The following is a 22,106-nucleotide window of genomic DNA, read 5'->3' on the forward strand; positions in this document are numbered from 1 at the left end:
CCATGCATAACTCACTTTTTTTTTTTTTACCTCTTCTTCTGAATGCAGTAATGAAACCACCAATACTGAAAAAAATCAGTATTGGGCATGCATGAGAACAACAAAATCAAAGAGTCACTGGTAGTAACCGTAGACAATACTGAGGTAGATGGAGTGATGGTCTGGTTCAGTTTGAGGCAGTTTATATTCCCTTTTCAATTTACCTAAGGGTGAAAATATTAGTGTTGTTTACTAGGGAACCCTGCCCTGTGACATTTTTAGCTACTGTTTTAAGCTGCACTGCTGAAGGATAAGATTAATTCTCCAATTGAAACTATGGAACTTTACCTATCATTTTGTGTGTGTGTGTGTTTTTTCCAAATCTTGATCTGGGACTTTTTGTGTGCCACTCTGAAATTAAATTATGGGTGCTTCTGTAAACCACAGGGATATGACAATCCAGCATAGCAGGGATAACCTGTATTCCTCCAGATGTTATTGGACTTGAACTCCCATCACTTCCAGCCAGCATAGCTAGTGGCCAGAGATGATGGGTGTGGTAGTCTGTAACATCTGGAGGTTCAGAATCTCCATCCCTGAGGCAAAGTAACAAACATATTCAGTTGGCTCCAGGGGTTACTCCTGAGAGGAGTTCTGCTTGGAATGCTCCAGTCCGGGGAGAGGCATTTTGCCAATTTCTCATTCCTCTTGCAGTCTCCAGTGCCACCTCCCACAGTGTTCCAGAGGGTCCGTCAAGTCAACTCTCTGGAGCAGATTTTCAGAGGTGGGGACATAGGGCACCTTAGAAGGAGGGGGAAACTGACAAAATGGGGTACCTCACCCCTTTTGCCAATGAAATTACGCTAATGGATCAGAAGTCTTCCGTGGAGACAAGGAACCCTTTTGTTTATAAGAAACACAGTCTTGATCCCAGTCCATATACTTGGATCGAGACTGAATTTCTGTTGCATCTGATGAAGTGGATGGTACTCCACAAAAGCTTATGCCAGAATAAATTTGTTAATCTTTATGGTGTCAAAAACTCCTTGTTGTTTTCGTTGCAAGACACTAACATGGCTTACTCCTCTAGAAATCCAGTCCCCTCCCCATGCAGCTTAAGAGTCTGGCTTGAAGTTAGGGTTTTGCTAACTTAGTTATTTACTAGTGCATTTCAAAAGTAACCCATTGTGCTGCTGTAAGCATGACCTGCATACACTACGATGCAGATTTCCTAGGCCCTATCTGCACTATGCATTTAAAGCGGTATCATACCACTTTAAACAGTCATGGCTTTCCCCAAAGAATCCTGGGAACTATAGTTTGTTAAAGTTGCTGAGTGTTGTTGTTTAGTTGTTTAGTAGTGTCCGACTCTTCGTGACCCCATGAACCAGAGCACGCCAGGCACTTCTGTCTTCCACTGCCTTCCCGCAGTTTGGTCAAACTCATGTTTGTATCTTCGAGAACACTCTCCTTGTGCCCTCCATCTTTCCCAACATCAGGGTCTTTTCCAGGGAATCTTCTCTTCTCATGAGGTGGCCAAAGTATTGGAGCCTCAGCTTCACGATCTGTCCTTCCAGTGAGCACTCAGGGCTGATTTCCTTCAGAATGGAGAGGTTTGATCTTCTTGCAGTCCATGGGACTCTCAAGAGTCTCCTCCAGCACCATAATTCAAAAGAGTGTTGTTAGACTGCCCCTATTTCCCTCCAAAGATAAAATTCCCAGAGTTTCCTGAAAAGAGGAATTGTTTTACCACCCTGAGAACTTTAGCTCTGTGAAGGGAATAGGGGGACTCCTAACAACTCTTTGTGGGAAGCCATAACTGTTTAAAGTGGTATGCTCCTGTTTTACATTTACAGTGCAGATTGGGGCCTCAGTTCTTGCACCACATTCGTCACAAGGTTTTTATGGGGCAGGAGCAAGGGAGGTTCTGCAGTGGAAGAAGAGGAGAGTGTTACCACAATACACAATTTTAGGCAATGGTTGTATAGGATTAGGCTGTTGCTGTTGTTTATTTTTGTATGTTAAAAAAAAAAAGGCAGTTTACAGAGTCACAAATCCAGTTACCTGTAAATAAATGCAACACACAATGTAAACTTATGTATGGGCTACACTGATTTTCCTCAGGCATTTAAAAAAATAGATTTGGTTCTAAAAATTTTAGCAGTAGGATTGCGCTTGAAGATCCCCCTCCTTTCCCCCCTTTTTCTAAAAATGCTGTGACCTAAGTTTCATACCAGCATCATTTTAAATTATTTACTACTCTTTCCACTCATATTTTCATTGAACTATGTTAAAAATATTTTGCTGAAATGTTTCTTTATGTTGTCCATTGGGTTTAATAGACGTGCCATTTAATAAGCTCTCTACCTGTAAGGATAGACTATTTGACCTCTGTGACCTGCCACTGGTAGACATAGTATAAGATTGCTTTGTGAAATAAAGCTGTCGGTAACATCAACAAAATAAAAAATGATCGTATTCCAATACTCTCTGCTGAGTACTATGACAGCACTGAAATATGGAATAAAATTGAAAGTAGATTAGTTTTGGGCCCTAAGTCATGTTTTGACAAGATATAAGAGAAGAGAACATATCTTTGAACTTTTAGTTTTAAAGTTTTTTAATGAAAATATTTATCATTTTGTAAGGTTCCTTCTTTCTTTATCACAGCTGGACTGTATAACCTTAAAACAATCCATTCTCTTATTGTAAGGGATATAAATACTGGGCTATCTTTTATATTAAACATCATAAAGGATACATGCACAGAGTGGAATTGTGTGACACCTGTATCAGTAAAGGGGTGTCATCTTAATAATAATAATAAAAAGCTTATTGGGGAGGTTGAAAAATCAGTCATTAATAAGCCACATATTTTTAAACTATGTAGAGCATGTAAAATACTTCAGACAAGGAGGCTGCCTTTGCCATATTTTCTGCTTGCTCTTGGAAACGTTTTCGATCTGAAGCGACGGGGTAAATATGCCTGGCTGGGCTGAGTCCTTTGGGGAAATTGTGTTTTCAACTTTAGAGACATTTTCAAATGCATACATTTGAATAAATATTATTTTAGATCCTTATTACTGGGTTGAGGGTGTGCTGCTGCAAGTTCTCAGCTCTGCAGCTCCCATTTGTTTCAGTGGGACTTTGCACCTTCCTTTTGTAAGACCGTTGGCAAAAATATGGTATAAATTCAGGCAAAAATTATTTTAGCTGTATTGCATCCGTAATGATTAAAAATGCTTGGCAATGCTTTCCCTGAATGTGTCAAAATATTTATATGGTAAGGTACCTTTGCCGCAAAGCCTTTGGTACAGTCCCCTTGTTCTCATGCCCACTAATGTCACTTTTGATACATTAAAAGTGCTCATATGCCACTTTAATAGTCATGGCTCCCCCCTAAAGAATCATGGGTACTGTAGCTTGTCTGTGTAACCTTTCTCAGCACCCCTAGTACACTACAGTTCTCAGAATTCATTAGGGAAGGCTATATGACTGTTAAAATGCCATAATAGTGCATTAGATGTATTGTGTGGATGTGACCACAGTCTTTCCTCATTTAACCCATTTCTACTCCCCCCCTTTCCTCTGTTTGTTTCTCCTGCGTTGAATTTTAGATTGTAAAACGCCGCACCTTGTTTCCTCTGTAAACTGCCTGGCACGGTTAACCAATTAACTAATTAACCAATTAATTAATTAATTAATTAGGGCGGGGGGGGGGAGAGGTAATTGAAATTTCACAAAAGCAAGACCAATAAATCATTTATATATAAAACTGCCTGCTCTATTCCATCTACTTATTGTTGCCAATTCCTTAATGCAATTAGTTTTGAAATAAAATAATAGCCCAGTGTTATTTATTTTTTTTTAAAAAAAGGTTCTTTGTGAGTTTGTAAAAACTCCGTTCATACTGGGAGGATTTCAAAATGATTGCTGTAAAAGTTAAATATGATATTCCTTTGAATTCCTCCCCTCAGTCAGTTAAAGTTTTGTTTGTATATGTGTGTGTAGTGGGAAGGACTCTATGCTGGCATTCTGAATTCAAAGGCCAAATGTATGGCCTTATTCTATGCTTTATTTTAATAGTCTTGGTAATAAACATATCAATATGTCTTCCAAGAGATGTGTGAAATAAGTGTAGTTCTACAAAATCAGGCATAATGCTTCCAAAATGACAAACCATTGACACTTCTGATGTGATTTTCTTTTAAAAAAAAAGAAGTTAATTAAGTTTGGATGGCTGTAATAATTTTACAGATATAGCCAGTCTGTTAGCAAGCATTAACTTCTGCAGATCTGACAATGAATGATTGTAGTCCTTAATCTGCCGATTGCCATAGTCTATGCTACTTGGCAAATAAAGCTTGTGCTTCTGTTTTAGGCTGGAGACATTAGGTCAATGGGAAAGTACAGAAGTGTCCTCTCTGCCTCATCCTGCTTCTTGCACAAAGCCTCTGAGCAAGCGGATTATAGAACTGCAGAGTTGGATGGGACCCCAGGGCAGTGGTGGAGGAAGTCTCTCGGGCACCTGGGGCGGAGTGCCCAGGGGCGAGGCGAACTGCCCAGGCACCCATAGGGACGGGGTGGGGCATGCAACACCCTTAGGGATGGAATGTGCCGCAGGGCCCCAGCCGCCCTACAGCTGGGGGTAGGCAGCCAGCGCAGAGCCTGCGGGTGCCGAGACGCATGGCTTGTACACGCTGTAGGCCCCGCAGTGAGTGCCGCCGGCCATTTTGTCACCCCCCCGCCGGGTGGCACCTGGGTCAGACCGCACCCCCTTTCCTACGCCCCAGCCCCAGGGGTCATCTAGTCCAACCCCCTGCAACGCTGGAATCTCCGCTAAAGCATCCATGACAGATGATCATCCGTCCTCTGCTTAAAAACCTCCAAGGAAGGAGGTTCGCTATGTCTGTTTTGAGTTAACACTAGAGTGTAAATCCAGCATCACCACGAAGCTTCCTGAGATATCCCAGGGACAAGGGAAGGAATGGAAGGTCAACAGCCCTGCCAAAGGCGTGGTTGCGAAGGGAACAGTGTTAAAGTACGACAAATGGCCTGGGCACTTTGGGGCACCCCAAGGTAATTGTGGGGGAGTAGTTATCAGTATGGCACCATGTTTTACATCCCATGAAGTGTAACCTTTCTTGAGTATGTAGAATAATATTTTGAAGTTTTATGACTCTTTGAAACCGGTATATAAGCTTTGTTCTAATGTGCCTCAAGGCAGTCTTTCTAACTAGCAGTTTCTTTCTTTTTCTCCCCCCCCCCCCCTCAGGAGTTTTAGTCACAGGAGGATTCAAAAGATACGTGTGTAGGGTTTGCCCAGGGAAAAATGGCTCCCAAATGAGACCCCTTTGATGGTTGCCACATAGACTGGATTGAAACAGACTTTTCTTTCTTGTATTAGGATGTTTGTGTGGTAAACCACCTTGGGGTGTTGAATGGTTACATTAAATTGCCTTAAACAAGTCAATAACCCAAAGGTGGGGAATGTTATCGGTATGACTGAAGGTAACCTTCTTTCAGGTAAAGTTGTGTGGAAATAGGCAGATCAACCCTTTTTCTTACACCCAGGATTGTCAAGTGTGGCGCTCCTTGAATGTTGACCACAGAGGGAAGCTGAAGAAAGTCTTCACTGGTGTAACTCAGAGGAAATACTCTCAAGGCTGTGAAATCTGCTTCTGCCTTGAAGTGGGTCAGGTGAGGATCCCAGTCATAGGGCTGATCCTTAAGATCACAAAAGAGCGGGATATTTACTAGCAGTTTGTTGAATCACTGGCACTTCATCTGCAAGCATACTTTGTCGTCCCTCAGTAAAAAGAAAACACTAACATTTTACATGTTACAGGATGTTGATTCTGCTCCCAAGACAGAGACCCCTGTTTGCCTAAAACCTGTTCAGTCTACCGGCAATTTCTCAGTGACAATCACATGCTGCTCCATCCATATGTAATCTTGTGCCAGGAAAGGCCACTTTCCTGAAAGGGAGGTAGCCGAGTTGCCATTTTCCAGTATAAAAATAACTGGCTACATGGATTCTCCTGCGAAGGTAATTATGCACCTTCCAAAGGATTTCTACCATGGATGTGTAATATAATTGTCCTCACTTTGTGTGAGCAGACATTACACACAGCCAGCATCTGGCTTGGATCTGTGACCAATATGGTAAAAGCTATGGCTTGACTCGGTAACATGGGGACAGAGTGAAAGGAGCAATTCTCAACTGAGGCAGAAGGCAGGACATGAAGGAGGCAGAAAGTAAAGCTGAGGGAGAGGAAAAAGGCAGAAACTGTGGGCTTTTGACAGCTCTGGCTGGAGTTGTTTAGGCTGCAAGTAGCAGCTTGTCTCTGTTCAGGGTAATACTTCTCCTTCAGCAACATGCAGCACCTTAAAATACCTGACAATAGGATGCCCTTGTGCCATTAGTATTTGATATTTCAAAACATGGTGCAGAGCAGTTAACGCACAGATTAAATGGCAATTTGGGAAAACAGGATGAAGCTTTGAAAGAGAAAGCCAATCCAAAATGAAGCAGTATTTGTACGCTTTTTAAAAACTTTGTCTGTTAAGTAAGATCTCCAGAGCCAATCCTTTAAGTGAATCAGTAAATCCTTTAAGGGAATCTTTAAAATTGACAAGTGCTGATTGTAATAATGATTGTAACGTAATACATTGCATTTTAATTCCTTTCCCTCCTTATTTTCCTAGGTTGTAGCTCAGTGAAGAGCCAGATCACATATGTTTGCATATCACTTACTGATTTGTTGCACCAAGCAATGACTTGCCTGTGTGCCATCCGAGGTAAAGAATGACAGAATATTTGTGCCACCCAATATTAATTCAAATACAATAATTTCCAATGGACACAGATCACACATTTTCCTTAGAATCATAATGTACTGCATAATCAAATTGAGAGAGATCATGTCGCGAGCAGGTGTGTGTGAATTAGCTGTTTCCTTATTTCTCTTTTCCAGGGTCGAATGGTTCTTAGGCAGGTTCTTCTGTGTTTTATTGAGATTTTCTCTCCCTTTTACTGTCTCCTGCTGCAGCAGTGCTATCCTGTTGACTGCTAAAAGCAGGAATTACACATTTTTTAATATCCTTGCAATTCGTTATTTAAAATATCTGACTTCTGTTGTCTTAATGAGCTTAACAGGATTATTTTTCCACTTGAGCATTTTCTACTGGTAGGAAATTCCCCCCGAAGGATTACTTGTGTGCCGTCTTCCTATGTAGCACTATTAATGTTGATGACCAAAAGATGGCAGCACTATTTCCATTGTCATTGCCCTTCTGCTTTTCTGTATATATACTATTAAAGAAGAACCCGGATACAACAAAGCTCCCATCGATGACCAGCAAGAAGGGAGTAGCTAAACTTGTGAGTTGTGCATTTCAACTGCTTAGAGCACTTAGACCTATACATTGCTGGATAATGTATTAAAGACTTCATTTAAAACCACTGCATGCTACTTAATATACAGAATTGTTGTACCACCTTTTTTGTGTGTGGGTAAAATTAGCATGGAAAGAAAGAAAAAATTCTAGCAATTTTTCTTTAGTGGTCTACAATTCTCTTTTGAACCTATGATTTGACAAGTAATAACCATTTCACTTTTAAAAAGTCACTTTGGGGAACCTGTCACCCTCCATGTTATTAGACTCCCATCATCCCTGACCTTTAGTCATGCTGCCTGGGCCTGATGGGGAATCCAGCAACATTTTTGGTGCTACAGGCTCTCCTCTCCTGCTCTTTAGAGGTTGCAGTTAGGTACAGATCTCCTTTACAAGTCTGATGTGGGCTTAATCTGAGCCAAGTCACCTGGGTGCTTGATTTGCTGCGATGTTTCGAAGGGCTACCCCAGGCACCCCCAATCTGTGGCCCTCCAGCTGTTTTGGCCTACAATTCCCATGATCCCTAGCTAACAGGACCAGTGGTCAGGGATGATGGGAATTGTAGTCCAAAACATCTGGAGGGCTGAAGGTTGGTGATGCCTGGGCTACCCCAAGATAGTTTGCAACCTGGGGAAAAACTCGAAACAAAGCCCATCCAAAATCCAAAGCTGGTCAAGTTGTTTTGGTACCTGATCCAGAAAATCCCGCAAGTGCCTTATCTTGTGATTAAAAATATAATAATATTTGTTGTTGTTGTAGATGATGATGATGTAAAATGCTTACCTATTATGGACTTCACACTGCATAATGGGATAATGCCTCCCAACAAAGAAGACCTTCCAAAAAAGTATTCTAGCATGATTTCCAAATATTGATACTCTCCGACCACGGATAAAATGCAAAGAAGAACAGAGCTCTTGTACTGTTAATAATGGAATAAAGGAAATTTTATCAGGAAGGTTTTTCCTTGCCTGGCCTGACAATCTTATCTATTGCGTTTCCCTCTACTCTACAACTTTTAAACATACATGCACCCCATTTTCCTTTGCATCTGGTCATCCTAGCCCTTAACTATGGAGCAGTTCAATGTCATACATGTATTTCCACACATATGAAGACTTCAAATTAGTATAAGGTAATGGTTTTGCTTTCACTGCTCCCTCCCTGCAAACTGAGACCAGGGCTATACTTAGTCATACCTTCCTCTCATGCATAATTTGCATTTTTAGAGAAGCAATTTTAGAGAAAAGGGGGGGGGGGAGTTATTGTTTCTTATAAGTAATAACTAAAAACTTTCTAGTGTGGCTGATCAACCATTCCTTGCCCTCCTCTGGAGTGAGTGATAATAAAGCACATTATATTTGTTGAAAATTCAAGGGCACTCTTGAGTAACGTGAAACACACTGTCCCACTGGGGCTGAATGAACTTGTTTCCTTTGTAGCTTCAACCCCACTTGACCTGGGAGAGAAGCCATGATGATGAATGAATGCTGGCTTCCTAAAAGGCAAAGCAAAACACTCACACTACTGCTCAGCTGCCAGTTTGCTTAGCCACCATAGTTAGCATTAACAGCAGCAGATCTAACCTACATATGGAGTACCAAAGAACATTTCCAGAAGGCACTTCCTTATAGCTGCTTCTCTTGTCCACCCCCCCCCCCCCGGCTTCGTCTTCTTCTTTTTTAAATCTAATTGAAAGATAGCGTCTCGAGGTGATGACAAAAAGGCATATATCTGACCAGCACTAGATAGGCTTTCCTCAGCTCCGGATATGACTTCTGTAATGCACAAAGCAGCAATAGAGTGTCAGCTCCGAAGCAAAGTTTACGATGTTTTTGAAGATTGTGTTAGTTCCTGTCAAAGTTAACTTAGAAAATGGCCACAGCGTGGCACGGTATGTTGAGATGTTAGTTTATAGATCCTTGGTGGAGCTTGTTCCAGAATTGGTAATATATGGGATGTGGGAGATCAAACGAAAGGAAGGCTTTTTTTCTGTTTTATTAAAAAAATGATTAAAGAGTTGCAGCATCGTTTTGTTCCTTTTCTACCACATTGATCAGACATGGCTAAGAAAGTGGCTGCTGACCTATGTATAACAGACAGGGAAATAAGGAATAATGGGGCTCTATCAGGTTCTTGAGTCATTTTTGGGGAATCAAAGCTGGTGCTGCTCTTGCTACTTTGCCAAGTACTTCCTAGTACCAGTTTCACTACTAATGCCCACCATTGCCTGGTAAGCCTACTTGAGGCCTTGCTGTGGTCACCTTGCCCATGGCCCCCTCCAACCCAATGTTAGTGCTGGTACCACTGAGCTTCACTGTTCTGATTTTCTACGGATAGTTCAGTCCGCACAGCATGAGCACTGCTATTTTTCTAAAAAATGAAGAGGTGCCGGAACTCATCATGGACACCTCCCTCGTTCTCTTAGAATGACACACACCTGAGAGATGCCGGAACTAAGTTCTGGCTAACAAAAAAAAAAAAAAAAAAAAAAAAAGCCCTGAGCATGGGATCAAGCCTCATATTAGGCAAAAGACTCCTGTATTGCAGGGGGTTGGACTAATTGACCCTTGTAGCCCTCCCAATTCTACAATTTTCTGATTCTATGCAATGCTATTTTTCAAGAAAAAGAGGTGCCAGAACTCACCACGAAAGCCTCTCATAATGTCAATAGTATCCACCTGAGTTCTGGCGAGTTCCAGCTGTAAAAAAAGAAGAAGCCCTTTTTCTATAGCAGGCAAGGAAGCATAGCAGCAGCTTGTTTTCCCACAGCCTCAGAGGTAGGCAGAACCTGCAATTTGCAATCCAGTCAGCTGAAAAATAAAAGAGATTAAAATTGCAGGTAATTTAGTTATTTAAAATGATGGTATCTCACCTGCTCAAGATGGCTAATAAGTCAAAACACCAAAACCATGGTCTGCATCTCTTGCTGTATATTTGCTCCTGCAACAGACTTCCTCTTTCTGCAAAGGAACCTCCTCTTCCTCTCCTGTACACAGCTCCACCCCCTAAGTGCCCTCAAAAGCAGCTACAGAGGGCTGGAGGACTCTCCGGAGAAGATAAGAGGTGTGGGGTGGAGAGAAAATGGAAGTCCTGTTGCACATTGGATGCAATAGACTATTTCAGATGCAAAAGCATCTCCAGGTTAAACTCAACCAACCCCAGGAACTCTTGACAAAGTGAAGAAGCAAGTGTGATTATTCCTGGCATGCATACTTGAGAGGGTTCACATCTTGTAAAGTAAAATTATTATTATTATTATTATTATTATTATTATTATTATTATTATTATGTTTGTGGAGGGCTGAGGTTAAGCAGCTTGCCTCATGTCATGTTTTTGGCAGAAGCAGTAGTTTAACCCAGAGTCTTCCTGGTTCACTAAATAGCCCTAGTACAGTGGTGCCCTGCAAGACGAATGCCTCGCAAGACGGAAAACCCGCTAGACGAAAGGGTTTTCCATTTTTCGATGCGCTTCGCAGGACGAATTTCCCTATGGGCTTGCTTCGCAAGGCGAAAATGTCTTGCGAGTCTTGAGATTTTCCCCCCGCTCCCCATCCCCTTTTTCTAAGTCGCTAAACCACTAATAGCCTTTTAGCAGCTAATCCGCTAATCCCTTAAGCCTTTAATAGCCGCTAATAGCCGCTAAACCGCTAATAGCGCTTATCCGCTAAGCCGCTAATAGGGTTGCTTCGCAAGACGAAAAAACCTCTAGACGAAGAGACTCGCAGAACGAATTAATTTCGTCTTGCGAGGCACCACTGTACTAATTTACAATAGTAAAATTAGGACTTTTTTTTCACCTCTCAGGTGGGCGCCATTGCCATTCTAAGAGAATGAGGGTGGTGTTTGTGGTGAGTTGCGGCGCCTCTCTTTCTAGAAAAATAGCACTGAGCAAAATACTATATGAGTTTAAACAAGTCTGTTTAAAGCTTCGTGGCGATGTGTGTGTGTGTGTGTGTGTGTGTGTGTGTGTGTGTGTGTGGGATTAAACACAGTGTGCCTGATATCTTTTAAGAGAGTTTAATGGATTCCCTAATGGTTGAGAAGGAACTGTAATTGGGGGGCCTATCTAGTAGTTGATTTCTGGATCTTGTCACGCCAGGTAAGTAGACTGATTTTTATAGCCTATACCGTATTCCCGAGGGGAGCAAATTCTGAAGAAAAGGGTTCCAGGCCACTGAGCGTGTTCCATTTGGTTCACTTTGCTGGAATTACTGTGAACCAGTAACTGAAATCTACTCTAATGAAAAAGCTTTAGGGGCTCACTTTGCAGCTACCAGAACTGAAGGCGCTGTGGAGAATAGAAGATGGAAGTCAAAGAAACCAAAACAGCTTTCCTTAAGCTTTCTTTCTGAATCAGTAACTTGCTTGTTTTTTCCCCTGTTTTAATGCAGTGTGTGTTTGTCTCCGTAAAATCATAGGCAATATAAAAATAGTGGGTTTTTTTGTTTTTTAGGGTGATATTCTCATCCTAAGTCTGAGGAAGAAAATTGTTAAAGTCTTCCGCTGTCTCTTTATCAGAGAGAGAACAAACCTAAGCAGTGCAATGCTTAAAACAAGGAGAAGGCAGAAAGTAGGTCCCCCATTAAAAGTCTTCCCTCACCTTCCAAGTGTCCCTATTTTCAAGGATTTACAGAAGCCATTTTGATTTGATCCCGGAATGTCCTGCTTTTCCTTAGGATGTCCCTGTTTTCATCACAGAAATGTTGGAGGGTATGGAGTTATGCAACCCCTGAGCCAAGGAGATAAGTAAACTATACAACCAGGCATCTGAAGACAGCCCTGTATAGGGGAAGTTTAGTTTTTTTAAAATGTTTGTTGCTTTATTATGTTTTATATATATTGGAAGCCACCGAGAGTGACTGGGGCAACCCAGTCAGATGGGTGGGGTATAAATAATGAAAGTATTATTATTATTATTATTATTATTATTATTATTAGAGAAATGTTGGAGTGTATGCTGGTGGCCCTAGATAAGCCATAATATTTCCACATTAGCCTTCTGTAAAAAAAAATTGGGGGGGGGGGCTGAGACAGTGTAAGTTGTAAGGAACTGGCGCCTTTAGGTGAAGTTTGCTACAAGGACACCAATTTATTTTATTTTTACCTGCGTGTCATCAAAATTAAGGAGTTACCAGGAGTTCATAGATGCATTATTCGCCTTTCAGCCTCTGGTTTTTTTTTTTTTTTTACATTTATTAATGTGTAATTGTTTTGGTCTTCTCATACTTGGCATGATCTGTCTGCTTTCAAGCATCTCGTGCAAATAGTTTCCCTGTTAACATATCTGAGCGTTTGATGTTTATTTGGGTAATCTGTTTAATAGAAAGAGCTGTATTTTTTCCCATCTGAAGAAAGCAGAATCTACCTCTGTTATTTCCCCCCTCCTCCTGTTCTTGCACCTATTTTTAACACCTTAAAAACATGCTAAGTAGGAAACTGGAAGGATCAAACAAAAGTCACTTCATGGGAAAATAACAGTGTTAATAGAAAAGTAGGAACAATCTAGATATAGCAGGTGTTAAGGTTGCTCACTGGGCCTTATCTTTCTCCCCATTTGAGCATGCTCATTATTGTTGTAATATTGATCATACACTTGTTTTAACAGTGTTTATATCGTGTTTGTGAGGGATAGGCAATACATGGTTGGCAGGCTCAGAACAATTCCATGGAGCCAGCAGACGCTTATTTGAAACTGAAAATCTTCACTTAACGAAAGTGAGTGTGCAGTCCTGATGTATTCACAAATGTGATATATATATATATATATATATATATATATATATATATATATATTAGAACCAGAGTATTGCAGAACAAGTGAAATAGCTACATTTCAACCCCTGCCATGTACATGAGAATGATGTATATGTCATGTTAATTTAAAGCCACCAAATGAGCAGAATTAATACACTTCACAAACATTTTGACTATCGTAATGTTAATTTAAAGCCACCAAAGGAGCAGAATTAATACACTTCACAAACATTTTGACTATCGTAATTTACACAGGTGTTTGATTTGCAAAACCCCACTATCAAAAACTCTTGCTCATGCCAAATACATCTTCTTATCTCTTTAAAAATGGATTTGTTTGTCATTGCCAGCTCTTAATGTGAACTTTGTGGCTGTTATCTTGTTTTTTACCCAATCTTTCGGCAAGTCGTTATTAAAAGGTATTCCTCCACCTGGCTCCAAGAAACAAAACAAAAAAATGGAGTAGATATAACCCCCACAACTTTCCAGCATGAGTGATAGTCCTTAATTTGGAAATAGGTGGTGGCTATGAGCTTTCCATAGCCCTCACCACACTGCTTCCTGGTTCTAGTAGCCTCCCAGAGCACATTCTCTGCCCAGGCCACAGTTTCTCCCCTCTAACACCACCATGGTTTCTGCACATATGACTTGGCTGCCTGGTTTGCCTATGTGTGTGTTTGCATGATGAGCACACCAGCCAGCTGGCCATATTTTTCATCAGGGTTGCTGCAGCTGCAGCAATAGTTGTGTGGGGCGTGGCAGAAGGCAGAAATTGATGGGCTTCCTGTTGCAGCAAAGAAGTTCTTCCCTTCTCTAAGCACTGGCTTGATCAACAAATGCAGGTTTGTGAACTCAGGCCAGGGAGGTCTCCTCAGCAGCAACAGCCTTGATATCCTCCTGCAAATTTGAAAATGGCACCGGAAGTTATTGTAAACGAGAAGATGATCATGAAGCATGTAAGTTCCTTTTCCCATTTCCTGCAAAATGTACAAACAGGCTTCTGAGATCTTTGTAAATTTGCTGCTTTAGTAAAACTGGGATTGGGCTCCAAGGTCTATATCAAGTAGAGCCATGGATCCTAAGCGTGCTTGCATGGGAGTAAATTGCACTGTATTCAATAGGATTTCAGTATCCAAAGGGTCATACCCTAACCTACATTTCAGCCAGTTTAATCCCTTTTAAAAATAAAAACTGATGAAATAAAAATGAATACAGTACAATATGCATCATGTCTTTTGTTCAAGGCTAGACTCCCAAGCTATGTGGAATCAAAGATTCCTCTCTGTTACACAAAAGAAGGGAGTCATCTCAGAGGAAGTCAGGGTTAGAAATTGAGGTGGCCACAGAACTGCAACAATTTATAATATAGCCATATTTTAAGACATTTGAAAAGGGTAATAAATAAAAAAATTAATAGCCACCTGTGAAAGAATAGGGCTTTCAGCCATTTTGTGTTTGGTTTTTGATTGCATAACTTGGGTTACGTAAAAAAGTTGCTTTTTGCTTTATGGTGTTTTGTACGATTTGGTCTGATGCCTTGTTATTCATCCAGCACTTTTAATGCCACATCAGTATTGGGAGTAGGTTGGGCCAAGACCAGAAGATTAGAAGACTGATTAGCAGAGGCAGCCTGATAAAAATAAAGATGCCCATTTAAGAAGAATGAGGGGTTTGGTCTGTCTAATGTTGTTCCCTTTCTTCCCACACATGGTGCAGGCTGCAGCACATAATCTCTGTTTTTGTGATCTTGATATTCTTTTATTATTAGCTTTGTGCCCCATCCAAGGGCTTCTGGGCAGTATATGTGGGACTATTTTCTTTTTGGTCCCATACTAGGAGGTAGATTAGAATGAGAAGCACTATAGCTAGTTCAAAGTGAATGAATAAGCCTCATGGCTGAATAGAGATTTGAATCAAGAACCCCCAGTCCAAGTCCAACACTCTGACCATTGCACCACAGTGTCTTTCACTAGTTTTACTTTGCACCAGCTTTTCCAGATAATGAAACAAAATTTGAAGCTTTTATGTTACTTTACACTACATGCAATTTCTACAAGTGTTGTATTTTCATAAAGGAGCAGTAGAGATCATGGATTGAATGTAGGCTTGCTGTTTCACAGATGTAAGGACCCTTTTGATATGTGGAAGCGAGTTAGGTTCTAAGGAGGTTCCCATTACAGTGGTACCTCGGGTTACATACACTTCAGGTTGCATATGCTTCAGGTTACATACTCCGCTAACCCAGAAATAGTGCTTCAGGTTAAGAACTTTGCTTCAGGATGAGAACAGAAATCGTGCTCCGGTGGCACGGCAGCAGCAGGAGGCCCCGTTAGCTAAAGTGGTGCTTCAGGTTAAGAACAGTTTCAGGTTAAGATTGAACCTCCGGAACGAATTAAGTACTTAACCCAAGGTACTACTGTACACAGAATGGATGCTCCCCAGTGTCACCTCCCACACTGTCTTGGAGGGCTCCCCAACCCTAGTCTAGAGCAAATATTTTTTTGTGGAGGGGGGCTTGGGAAGCATCTGGTTTGTAAGGTTCCAATTATATGGACAAATCTGTCTTATTCCTGAAATAGAAATTCATTTTTGTGTCTTCTGAGTAGTTACATAGAAAGGAATATATCTTACAGATTCAAGAGAATGGAGTGGAAAGTGAAAATAAGAAATATATATATATGAGATGCCTTTGATGCAGGAGGTGATGGGGAGGTGTGCAAACAGCCATTGTTTCTGTACCTAAGAATTCCTCTATTGATAGAATAAAAAGAAAATTGCAGAGTAGTTCCGTGAATCTTCCAGGGCTCCAAAGGACTGAAGGGCTTCTTTCTAAATAAAGTGCTCCCAGCATTTCCTCCCTGGCTCTTTGAATATAAAATTTGATCAAGGAAAAAAAATGAACGTAATAGAAATCAGTTCTCATTTGCTGCTTTATTCATTTAATAAAATGGGCTGTTTGTGAATGGGCTTCCTTTGAAATGAACTATTTCCATGGTAAATGGGTGAGCATTTGAATAGACTGGAAGTGTGGAGAGATAGATAATGCTACTTGCAATGATGCCTATGATAGATGATGGCACATGTCAAATTTTAAATAAATTTAGTGCTCCTGAAATGTGCTAGATTGCCAGTGACTGAAATTACTCTATTTACCAAGCATGAACCACATAACTGCAGCAGTGCCTGGTTTTCCATGCCGACTTGTTTGCTTCTGTTGAATAAGGCAATGCAGAAGGGAAAGCAAACACACAGCAAAGGAAGCTCTTATGTCGAGCCAGACCACTGGTTCATTGCGCTTAGTATTCTCTTTGCTGATTGGCAGTGGCTCTCCAAGGTTTCCCAAACCTACTATAGATTGAATCTAGGACCTTTTCCATGGAAAGCTCTTTAATGCTAAGCGTTGTCTCTCCGCCTATTAAAGTAATATTCACTGAACGTAGTGGTATTTATTGACTTCAATGTCACGCCAACACTAACTTGCAAGCCAATTGCTGTTTATCATCTCTGGCAGCCATCAAGGAGCTTCATATACCTTCTTGAAAATCCAAGGTCATTATTTGTCCTGGGTTGGTAGCATCTTCAGAGATGTTGAATAAAGGGGCAATCAGTATTGGGGCCATGCTGTGCAGGGTTTTTCTTAAAGCCTGTCCCCCTATGCCACAGTCTTTGTGAAAATCCCTGCCCACAGCTGATATTTGACCCCACTGGAAGACACTCATTTCCAGTGTGAGAAATGGCAACTTCAGTTGGGGAGTGATACTCATTGAGACTGCAATGTGTGTCTGGGGGGGGGGTAAATCCCACTATTCTCACATGAGCCATGGAGAACGTTAGGTAGAGACATCACCTTGCCAACAAAGGTCCGTATAGTTAAAGCTATGATTTTCCCAGTAGTGATGTATGGAAGTGAGAGCTGGACCATAAAGAAGGCTGATTGCCTAAGAATTGATGCTTTTGAATTATGGTGCTGGAAGAGATTCTTGAGAGTCCCATGGACTGCAAGAAGATCAAACCTCTCCATTCTTAAGGAAATCAGCCCTGAGTGCTCACTGAAAGGACAGATCGTGAAGCTGAGGCTCTAATACTTTGGCCACCTCATGAGAAGAGAAGACTTCCTGGAAAAAACCCTGATGTTGGGAACGAGATGACAGAGGACGAGATGGCTGGACAGTGTTCTTGAAGCTACCAGCATGAGTTTGACCAAACTGCAGGAGGCAGTGGAAGATAGGAATGCCTGGCGTGCTCTGGTCCATGGGGTCACGAAGAGTCGGACACGACTAAACAACAACAACATTCTCACATACCACAGTCTCACTGCTGCTTGGCTTTCCTGACCCTGCTATTTATAAAAGTTAAAAACAAGAGATGTTAATTGTAAAAATGCAATTAATGTCATGCCCATATTTGTCCTCAGAAACAGCTGGAAATCTGTAAAGCCCTCGCACTCTTTTATACCAGAGCACTATATGTGCAATTAGCAAATGATCTTAAGAATTGGATGTGATCAGCCTTTTTTGTATTCTCTGGGCCATGACAACTTAAGTAGGTTATACGTTGCTCTTGCTTCCAAGATATTGAAGAAAACAAACATAGCAACAGAGTGAATGATAGAGAAAGGGATTGTGTATATAATTGTGCTGGCTGAAATACACACCCCTGGTAACTTTGAATTTATTAACTGTGTGGATAATTGGTTGTTTTTACAAGTTTAATTGTTTTAATAGTGGTGGTTTGCAACTCCTGGCCTCCTTTGGGCTAGAAATTTAATAAATAAAATACTTGTTTATTATGAATCAAATTGAAATTAGGGATTAGGCATGTGAAAAATCTTGATTTTATAAGAATGAAATCCTAACTGTCCCCCACCACTAATGGGGCTTTGCAGAGTGGTGGTACTACTTGTACATTCATTGCCTAGCCCAGGCATAGGCAAACTCCATCCTCCAGCTGTTTTGGGACTACAACTCCCATCATTTCTAGCTAACAGGACCAGTGGTCAGGAATGATGGGAGGTGTAGTTCCAAAACATCTGGAGGGCCGAATTTGCCTATGCCTGGCCTAGCCACTTACAGTTCCTGTGAGGAGACAGGACAATTGGGACCAGGCCCTGTGACATCTCCAGGCTGGTACACTAGTTGAGTTCGAACTGTGCCCAATGCCAGCTGCCAATGGCTGTGAGATTGGCTTTGGATACAACAGATCAGAGGCCAGCACAGCCTCTCCCCACCCTTCCTCTTTCTTTGGGGCTTTTTGCTGGGTTTCTCCCAATGAGGATATCAACAGCAGGCCTCCTGGCTATTTGGTGGCCAGCAGGAGGCTGACCCACTTGTCAGAGCTGAGCTGAGGGACACCTCCACTCAATCTAAGCCTCACATAGCTCAGCCTAAGCAGGATTTGGATTGCCCTTTAAATCTATTTCCCCAGCCTTGAGCAGTCGATAGTTGCAGGAAATCCTTCTGTCTATTCAGAGTCTAGTTGTTTTCGTTTAAGCAGCCATTCCTTCAGTATAATTAATTGTCTGCATCAACTAAAGGCACTGGGTGTCACTTGTGTGCATTTTGTTTAATAGTTTTTATGGTCAGTCCTGCCCAGTGTAAGGAAGCATTTTGCTGCATGCAGAAAGGGGTTGAAATGTCACAAGGATGAAACCACTCACAGTGGAAGGTTTTATGGTTGTGATTTTATCTTTGAGGTCAGTGGGACTTACTCCCAGGTAAGCTAATTAGGAAGATTTGCAGCCTCGTGGACTTGGATGTGTTTGGCTTTGGGTATGCGTGTGGCAGGGCTGCTGTATCTTGAGTTTCATAGTCTTAAAACTTAACCACTTAAAGTTCTCCCTCCTCTCCGCTCATTGCGGGGATGACAACAGCATCACTAGAATGCCAACACAATAAATGCACGGGGAGCAGGTTTAACAAAAAAATATAAATGGATTACGGAAGCCACACAGCTGTTTTGGCACACCACAACAGTTTAACAAAACTGCAGCATTTGAGCTGAACTCTGCTTTTAATAGACTTCTGCACTGGCCCTTGTGGGTACTACCAATTTGTTTCTTTGGAGGGCATCTGAAGCCCATCAGATGTTAATAGTGTTCAGTCACAGCTGAGGTAGGCTGGCTATGAACCAATGATCCAGAGGCAAAAAGCTTCTGTGGCCCATCACCAATCTCCCTGAGCCACCCAGTCTCCTGCAGTCCACTCATCTTTCTGGTCTCATAGCTCTCATAAGTTAATCTTTCTTCTCCTGTGTCTAATGTGATAATCTTTCTTCTCCTACATATCTGCCTTTGACTTCCTTGACAGTAAGGCTGACAAACACCCTCAGTAGTCCCCCCCCTCCCTTTGTTGCACAGAAGTATTAGTCAGGAGTACAGTTTGAAGTAAAATGGATATCTAAAAATAAAAAGACATGTGCAGGAACCGTTTTCACGCATTCAGCTGAATGGCAAAGGCACATGCTGATGCTCGAGTGTGGCTAATGAGAGTGGTTCCACCCTCCTCGTTCATTCATTGAATTCATGAGAGGTTTTGTGAATAAGGCTTATATTTTTTAGAGTTCTGTGGAGTTTTTAATATAGTTTTGTTGCGTTAGTTACGATATATAACTGAATTGAATTATGATTATCAGTTGGATTGTTTTGAAAAATTATTCTTATACCATACTATGCACAGAGTGGTACCTTGGTTTAAGAACAGCTTAGTTTATGAACAACTTGGATTAAGAACGCTGCAAACCTGGAAGTAGGTGTTTTGGTTTGTGAACTTTGCCTTGGAAGCAGAACATGTTTCACTTCCTGTTGAGTGTGTTCCATTTGTAAATTGAGTCCCCCGCTGCTATGGGAAAGCACACCTTTGTTTAAGAACGGACTCAAGGAATTGATTAAGTTTGTAAACCAAGTTAACACTGTACTGCTTTTATTACTGATATTACCAGCTTTTGTTGAAACTTTTTTTTTTTTATTTGGATGAAGTATTATAATAGTTGATTTTGAGTTGTTGTCATGAACTGAATTACTAAATTTATTTGAAATGCTGATGTTGGTGTTTTTTACAGATTGCTGTTTGCTACTGCAGTTTTCCCTTCATTTCTTTCTTTCTTCTCTGTACCTCAATAATCCTCTCTACTTCTGATCAACATGTGAGGAATGGTTATTGATCAATCAATTTCTGTACCACCTTTCAACAGTCAAATCACACTTTCAGCCATGGTGCCCCATCGGAGGAATTCCCTTCCCAAGGAAGCTTGTCTGGCACAGACTCTCATTATATTTTAGGCATCAGGCAAAGTATCCTATAATTGTATCCTATCCTTCAGTGTCTCAGGGTGGTTTATCATACATTACAACACATAAAAAAAAATACAAGAAACACTTGCACGCTTGTATAACGCCTCAAAATCCAGAGAGCAGCTCCCTTCGTTTAACAACATTCTGAAATACAGATTCCTGCTATTCCTTAAAGACGAAGCTCCCATCTGGGGCATTTTTACCTCTCACCTTTTCTCATTTTGAGAAAATTCTTATTTAACATCACCTTGGCTTGAACGAAAGACAGCTAAAATGCTACTCTCATCCTTGAGCTGTGACAGGCGCAGGATCACAAGGAGAAAACCATTTGCAGCCATCCTTACTGACACTGAAACATCACATGCAATGGCCTGGTTTGAATATTCCGCTCCGGGGACAACAGCTAGCCTTAGTGTCATGACTGGATGATGTGTTTGGGGACAGGATGTTCCTGCTGGTTCAGAAGGTTCAGAGTCCTTTGTCACTATTCCATGCACCAAGGCATGGAAGTGAAAGTAGCAAAGTTCTCTTCCCTTCTAATGCACTCACTGCTAGTGCTGTGCTTAACCTTTTCTCCGATTGCTTCCAGATTGATCTGTTTATTGAGCATTACTCCTGATCTGTTTGCACAAAATTTGTATGGATTTTATATTATACCACTGTCAAGTGGTAGTTATCCCACACTCTAAAATACATTTCTCTGTTACTTTTTCCTTTTACTGTAAAAAGTCATTTTTTTAAAAAGCATATTTGTTGCACATGAGTGCTGTAGTTCTGTTTATCGCAATGTACCACTTTTTTTGGGTTGGTTATGAAGGTGCACTTTATTGCACAAAGGGCATATATTGAATCAGTGAAAGATATGCTCTAAAGTGCTGACAGACTGAAAGTAACCACTGGAAGTGACTAGTTTGCATACGTGCCTCCTCTCTGCAGATATTTACTCCTATTCATCCGTGGTGGGGCGTTCTCCCCCACATAATTATTAATTGCCAGGAGTGACTGCTCAAATATGACTACAGTGGTTCTGAAAAGTCTGAAAATGGGACAGTATTATATCTAGCTGTCAAAACCTGTCCTATAAAGTTCCCATCACAATAGAGGCCAGCATTCTAGCATATGGCAAGAAAGAGATGTACAAATAAGTTGTCATATTTTTCTTGTAATCAGCGTATCTTGGACCATGGATGACATGGATTAAAAGTTTCTAGAATGGGATAATGACTCTGGGAGGCATAGCATTCTACTCAGTTAGCTAATGAAAATCTGATATTCCATTTCTTCTTTTCTCTGTTGCATTACAGCACTTGATTTATCTGTTCAGGAACAGTTTACCACTTATCTTTACAGTTTGTAATACTGCCGTAGGGAATAAACATTTTATTTCTGCAAACAATCCCCAGAAATAGATTTTTTGTTGTTACTGTTACTGAAAGCAGTTTGTTTTTAATAATACACATTGAATTTTAGAGCCTGATTCCTTATGGAACCATAAAATGCAAGCCAATCTCAGCATCTGACTTCCTCTCTTTGTCAACTTTTTACCAGATGTGCTGGATTGTCTGCATGATCAGCTTCTGAAAACAAAGTACAGTGTTAGGAACATAAAAAAATGGATTGCTAGTCCATTGAGTCCAACACCCTGTGGCAAGGCAGATGCTGTCATAAGTTTTCAAGAATGGTA

General features: G+C 41.1%; 2 long non-coding RNA genes across 4 annotated transcripts in view; one reads left to right on the top strand and one right to left on the bottom strand.

Moving 5' to 3' along the window:
• The window catches only part of LOC310679763, a 149,031-nt gene that overhangs the window by 5,246 nt on the left and 121,679 nt on the right, over window positions 1-22,106 (top strand). Inside the window, exon 4 of the long non-coding RNA XR_014512508.1 lies at window positions 5,554-5,679. This is a non-coding gene — a long non-coding RNA (uncharacterized lncRNA). The remainder of the gene's footprint in view (window positions 1-5,553; window positions 5,680-22,106) is intronic.
• LOC310679771 lies at window positions 5,358-10,319 on the bottom strand. Of its 3 annotated transcripts, none has more exons than XR_014512517.1 (4): window positions 10,253-10,319; window positions 10,025-10,079; window positions 8,161-8,299; window positions 5,358-5,706 (listed from the first exon to the last, which is right to left on the bottom strand). It is a non-coding gene; the product is annotated as an uncharacterized lncRNA (long non-coding RNA). The 3 variants fall into 3 exon arrangements; XR_014512518.1 differs by lacking the exon at window positions 5,358-5,706 and adding an exon at window positions 6,450-6,602; XR_014512519.1 differs by lacking the exon at window positions 5,358-5,706 and having other exon boundaries at window positions 7,496-8,299.

The sequence above is a fragment of the Podarcis tiliguerta genome, assembly GCF_965153285.1.
Source record: "Podarcis tiliguerta genome assembly, chromosome: 6".
Classification (NCBI taxonomy): domain Eukaryota; kingdom Metazoa; phylum Chordata; class Lepidosauria; order Squamata; family Lacertidae; genus Podarcis; species Podarcis tiliguerta.